The 7055-nt window shown below is 36.3% G+C and overlaps 1 non-coding gene and 1 pseudogene across 1 annotated transcript; both read left to right on the top strand.

The window, feature by feature from the left end:
* Window positions 1-2856: 2856 nt before the first annotated feature.
* LOC120598320 (5S ribosomal RNA) lies at window positions 2857-2975 on the top strand. The gene has a single exon (XR_005651575.1). It is a non-coding gene; the product is annotated as a 5S ribosomal RNA (ribosomal RNA).
* A 1476-nt stretch (window positions 2976-4451) lies between these two features.
* Window positions 4452-4570, top strand: LOC120598354 (uncharacterized; annotated as a pseudogene).
* Window positions 4571-7055: the final 2485 nt, after the last annotated feature.

The raw sequence follows: 7055 nt of genomic DNA, 5'->3' as shown, positions 1-7055 counted from the left end.
AGGAAGAAAAATTAATTTGAAGAGAAAAACTTAGATGACCTTGGATGTGGTGATGCCTTTTCAGATATAGCACCAAAGACACAATTCATGAAAGAAATAATTGATAAGTTGGACTTCACTAAAATTAAAAACTTCTGCTCTGCAAAACACAATATCGAAAGAATCAGAAGGCAAGACACAGAGTGGGAGAAAATATTTGCAAAAGACACATCTGACAAAAGACAAAGAACTCTGAAAACTCAACAATAACAAAACAAACTACCCAGTAAAAAAACGGGCCAAAGGTCTTAAGAGACAGACAGCTCATCGAGGAAGATATACAAAAAACAAATAAGCTCCACATCATATGTCTTCAGGGAAATGCAAATGAAAACAACAAAGACATATTATTACACATGGATTGGAATGGCCAAAATCAGAACACCGACAACACCAAATGCTGACAAGAATGTGGAACAGGAACTCCTGGTGGGAATGCAAAATAATACAGCCATTTTGGAAGATAGTTTTGTGGTTTCTTAGAAAACTAAACATACTCTTACCATAGGATCCAATAATTATGCTCCTTGGTATTTATCCAAAGGAGTTGAAAACTTATGTCCACATGGAAACCTGCACACAGATATTTATAGCAGCTTTATTCATGATTGCCCAAATTTGGAAGCAACCAACATGTCCTTCAATAGGTGAATGGATAAACTGGGGTACATCCAGAGGATGGACTATTATTTAGCACTAAAAAGAAATGAGCTTTCAATCCACGAGAAGACATGGAGGAAACTTTAATGCATGTTGCTAAGTGAAAGAAGCCAATATGGAGAAGCTATACACTGTATGATTCCAACTGTATGACATTCTAGAAAAGGCAAAATTATGGAGATGGTAAAGAGATCAGCTGTTGCGTAGGGTGCACGAGGAGACTGAGTGGAGGAATAGGTGGAGTAAGAGGATTTTTAGGGAAATGAAAATATTTTTTATATTATAATGGTGGATATATGTCATTATACATTCGTCCAAACTCATAGAATGCATAAAACCAAGAATGAACCCTAATGCAAACTGTAGACTTTGGATGATAATGATGTGTCTATGGAGGTTCATCCTTGGTTAAAAATGTACCATACCAGTGGGGAACATTGATAATAAGGGAGGCTGTGCATTCGTGGGGGAAGAGGTATATGGAAAATCTCTATACCATCCTCTCAATTTTGTTGTAAACCTAAAACTGCTCTAAAAATATAAAGACTTAATTTGAAAAAAAAAAGAAAGAAAGTAAAGCTTGTTCAAGCACTACTTGTGCAAAAGGATACAGGCCGTTCTCAGGATGAATCTTGTCAAAGTTTATGTAACAGTTAATACCTATGCAATAAACCTTTCCAGGGATTAGAAAATGTTTAAATTTTTCCAGTTAATTTTATACACTTAGAATAATTTGGATACCAAAACTAGATATACAAAAAATAAAAGAGCATAAGATAAAGTACGTCTATCTAAAATCAAGAGCCAACATCATACTCCATGATAAAACATTCAGTTCTAGTCTAGAGGGATTCAGATTTGAGTCAGAATTAAGACTGGGTGTCAGGTATCAGCAATGCTAGCTGCAATATAACAAACAAAATCCCAAATCTCAATGGCTTAACACAATAACAGTTTATTTCTTATACATACAAAGAAAAATCAGGGTTCCTGGTCAGCAGGCACTTCCCATGTGGCCTTTCAGAGACCTGTACCCCTTCTGCCTTCTGGCTATGCCATCTTCTAGAACCTCTGCTAGACCGTCTGACAACAGGCGGAAGAAAGAGAGAAGAGGATCAAGTAGGAGGTTTCCTGGGCCAAGTAGGGAAGCCCTGTACATCACTTTCAGTCACAATCCAATGTCTAGAACCCAGTCACATGGTCATACCTAACTGCAAAGGGGGCGGGAAGTGTAGTCTAGCTTTGTGCCCAGGAGGAAAGAGAAACACAGGTGATAATGCATCGTTTCTTAATGAGTGCCCCACTATTGTCTGCTGGACTTGTTCACAAGTTGCTGACACTTTCTGCATATTTTGATGTGTGTAAGGCAGACAATGATGGCCTCCTGAACACGGGTGATTATAAACACATCCCAATTTCAGAGATTTAAAATGTGAAAAACAGAATCAATGAAATACTGTATAGGAATACTAGACAAAATTATAAGAGATACCGTATTTCTAAAAACCTGTGGATAAGCAAGGACTTTCCATACATGATCTCAAAGGCAAAAAGCATAAAAGATAGACTTAACTACATAAAAATAAAAAATCCCTCACATCAAAAAAGAAAATTAAAAGCAGAAGGACCCATTGAGAAGGAAGTATTTGTAACGTGTGATAGACAAAGAATTAGTAGGCCTACTATTTTAAGGGCCCTTACAAATCAACAGTAAAAAAGATGAACACTCCAAGATAAAAATAGACAAAGAACTGTAACAGGAAATTAATCAAAGAAGAACTAAAAATGGTTAAGTATATTAACTATGTAAACTATTTGGTAGTCAAAGAAATGCAAATTAAAACCACAATATGATACCTTTTTAAAAAAAATCATTACACTGGCAGAGATCTGAAAATTGATAATGGTGTTGGCAAGGACTGGGAACGACAGATTTACCCTTCTGGGAGGGGCAAAGTTGGTGCGCTTTCCAGCAGCGTGGCTAAGATCTCAAAAACAGGCCCATTGACCCAGCAATCCCATGTCTGGAATTTATTCTACGGGAACGAATGAAGAAATCTTAAAGATATACATACGAGGCTACTAATCACAGGGGTTTTTTTAAATTCAGTTTTAATTTTTATCCAAGTTAGACATGCACATAATTTTAAAATTTAAGTCTACGGCCATGCCACCCTGAACAAGCCCGATCCCATCTGATCTCGGAAGCTAAGCAGGGTCGGGCCTGGTTAGTACTTGGATGGGAGACCACCTAGGAAGACCAGATGCTGTAGGCGTAAAATATTTAAAAAAAAAAATAATAAAGGATTGTAAGATGACAAGGTTCCTGCAATCTGTGAGATCAACCAAGGGTTGCTTCGCCTAAAAAAAAAAAAAAAAAAATTAAAAGTTGAGAAATTAAAAATGTTATGAAAATCAGGAATTCCCGGAAGCCTCTCCTTCTCCCCGCACCCCTCCTCTTAGTCCCAGAGATAACTGCTTTCGATCCTTCTGGTATTTACTGTATTTTTGCTAAATAACATACTCGTAATGCTACTTCTTTATTTTTGAGGCTTGGGCATTATCTAATGATTTCTCGTCACGGAAAGAGAGGATTAACTCTCTCAGCAACCCCCTCCACTTTAAGATCCCCCCACACAAAGCACATACACATGCTCCATCCTCACCACCTCTCCCCTCAAATGCATATAACCCCTGGTCATCAGCCTCCCAATAGAGTTATTTGTCATCCTGATTAGATCAGTATTCATTATTTGCCTTATTTTGACTGTAAATCTATTATCAAATGAAGTAATACGTTCAAAATTCTGAATGAGAGTGTGTAGTTAAATTTGTTGATTTCTTTGAAAAGACAAAATAGACATTGCTGGGAAGAATGGTCAAGAAAAAAAAGAGAAGATACAAATATATGACATCATACATGAAAAAGAATAATGTAATTATAGTTAACACAGTTTTAAAAGATGATAAGATAAAGACAGCCAACTCTCTGGAGATTTTATCTTTTAATGTGAGTATATTTGCAAATAAAATTTATTGAGAAAAAATAGTAAGAAAATGCTGTCAAAAGCTCTATGCCAACAAATCTGAAGATTTAGTAGAAATAAATTCCTACCAAAACTGAAAAAAAAAATAGCAACAAATATTCCAAATAATCCTAAAACTTTTAAAGAAATTGAAGCAATAATTGAAAACATTCTCACAAGGCTCAGTTGGTTTTATAGGTGAATTCTATCAACATTTCAAGGGATAGATAATCCCAATCTTATATGAATTCCTCTAGGGAATAGAAAAAATAAGGAATACTCCCAAATTCGTTCTTGAGGCCAGTATAATCTTAATATCAAAATTGAACAATGAAAGCAGGAGAAAGGAAAAATTCCAGGCCCATTTCACTCATAAATATAGATGTAATAATCTTAAATAACATATAATTAAAATAATACAACTGTGTGTAAAAAAGATAATGTACCATAACCAAGCTTAGCCCAGGAATACAAAGATGGCTTAATATTAGAAAATCTATAAAGATAATTTACCACATTAATAGATTAAAGAATAAAAACCATATGATCATCTAAGTAGATACAGAAAAGATATCTGATAAATGTATATACTAATTGATGATAAACCTCTAAGCAGATTGGAAATAGAAGGGACTTTCTTAACCTGATAAGGATATCTATTTTAAAATTCTGAAGGGAACATTACTTGATATGTAAACAGAAACATTTCCTTTAAAATTAAAAAAAGTCTATGGCCATAGTACCCTGAACAAGCCCAATCTCATCTAATCTTGGAAGCTATGCAGGGTCAGGCCTGGTGAGTACTTGGATGGGAGACCACCTAGGAAGACCGGGTGCTGTAGGCATAAAAAATTAAAAAATAAGGGATTGTAAACTGACAAGGTCCTTGCAATCTGTGAGGTCAACCAAGGGTTGCCTCGCCTAAAAAAAAATGATAATTAATTAAATTAAATTAAATTTTAAAAAGATAAGCATGCCTACCTTTTTTTATTCAACATTGTACTTCAAAAAAATTTTTCTTAAATAAATTAATACATTTAGTGGCAGAAGTTTTTAAAATTAATATAATAAATTAAGTTAATGGCATATATTTGAAAAGAAAGAAACTGTCATTATTTACAGATGATATGACTATTTAGAAGACCCGAAGGAATCTACAGACCAATTATTAATTAGCAAGATTAACAGATATGAAATCAATAGTTGAAAGTCAGTGAAATTTCTAGTCATTAAAGAAGAAACATAAATGGTAAATAAACATGCAAATATACACAAACTTTATACTTATCTGGGAAATTCAGATTTAAACAAAGATATAGCATTTTATACTTATCAGATTAGAAAGTGTTTTTAACAATCTGACACCACCAAGTATTGGAGAAGAGGTGGAACAATGAGAACCCTCACACACTGTTGGTAGGAGAGCCGTTGGTACAACCACCTTGGGGAGCCATTGGTACCATCTTGCTAAGGTGAAGAAGCCCTGGACCCAGAAAATCTATACTAGGGTACATGCCCCAGAAAAATCTCTTTCCAGTGTGCACAAAGAGATGCTTATGGCAATATTGTTTATAACGACCCCCCCAAAAAAGAAATCTGAAATATTTATTGACAAGGGAATGAATAAAGATGGTACATTCATAAAAAAGAAAAATATAATATTGAGTAAATAAACAAGATACGGAAGGATATAACCTTACTTAAAATTGTAACATTCCACCTCCCTGACTTTATTTTTCCCCTTTACACCTTTTACATTCAAACATATTCGATAACTTATCTATAATTCATAAATTTTGCTTATTGTTTGGCTCACTCCACAAGAATGTACAAAAAAACCAATGATCTTATCTGTTTTGTTCACCAATGTTCCCAGAGCTTAGAATGGTGCCTCACATACAGTAGGCACTCAATAAATATTTGTTGAGTGAACTCGTTGAATGAATACAAGACAGTATGAAACCACATACTGAAAGTTTAAAAGGCATGCAAAACAGTACTCTTTAACATTTATTGGTAAACACCCGCTCTGGCTTGGGTCACCTCTGTGACACAGGTGGGGAGTGGGATCAGGAAGGAGCACCCACCCAGCAGCCTTGAAGTGTCCCTATGAGGTTTTATTTCCTAAGGGGGCAATGGAGGCAGGAGTGTTTGGTATATTATTACCAACAATTTGTGCATAATGGAGAAACTTCACATAGCAACTTCTTTGTTTAATCGTAGGAACATCAAGCACCTGCAGCAGGCATTAGAGTTTCTAAGGGTTTCCCCACATGATGGTTTGGGTCAAGTGTGCAGAAGAGGCTTCCTATAAGCCCTGCTCAGAGCAAGGTGGGGCCTGGGGCTCGGGGTTCCTCCAAACCTCCTGAGGGGGGGAACCCCATGCTGAGAGAGAGGAAGGGCCAGTCCAGACAGCCACCTATCCTGGAGGAGACAGATGGGGAGGGTGGGCGAGGACCGGGCTTTGTCTTACGGTGTCCTCCCTTGGCTCTGGGGGATCATTGCTTGGTCCCCCTAGAGGCAGCACTGGGTTCTACATTACCTGCCTTCTTGAAAAATGATCATTTTTATTGGCTGAAGAACCATCAAAGACTCAAGCATACTTTACTCAGTCATCTCATCAATCTTACATCAATTGTTATGATTGAGTGTGCTCGCCATTTTCCTCAACTATGAACAACACAGCAATTAACATCTTTGTGGGCTTCAATTTTTGCTTTGCTTTTTTAAAAAATTATTTCACTAGGACAAATACCAGAAGGAACAACTGGTTAAAGTATACACGTGGTTTCTAAGGCTCTTGATATGTTCTGTCACATTGCTGTCCACCAAAGGGTTGGCCTTGGTGACATTAGGAGTATATAGGACATTGCATCTCATGTTGGGAAGGTCTACTCCTGCTGTATAGCACTATTCAAAATTCACCGAACTCAAGACTAATCCTGCTAAAAGATGGGAGGAGACATTTATATTTATTTGCCACTTTGAAAAATGCCCTATTTGGCCATATCGTAAATCCAGTTTGCTGCTCCGTTAACCAGAGAGTTGTGAAATTGTTTCTTAACATACATTTTAAAAGTTGAGAGAATTCAGACAAAATGAGGCTTTATTAATATTTAACACTGGATAAAATATTTACCTGGCATGTTTAAAATGCTCACGAAGTGCTATCACACTGTGCTAGTTTTGCCATACCATTTCCATTATTGGGTATTATTCTGGTTTTCTTTTCCTAGACAAATAGATAATCTAATGACTCTTTGAAGCTCCAAGCCCCTGAGATCCATATGCAAGGCGAGGAAGTAGGAGTCAATGTAATAAGCGTAACTC

Source organism: Pteropus medius, unplaced genomic scaffold (genome assembly GCF_902729225.1).
Source record: "Pteropus medius unplaced genomic scaffold, Ma_sr-lr_union100, whole genome shotgun sequence".
NCBI lineage: Eukaryota > Metazoa > Chordata > Mammalia > Chiroptera > Pteropodidae > Pteropus > Pteropus medius.
This window is presented reverse-complemented; position numbering and strand designations above follow the sequence as displayed.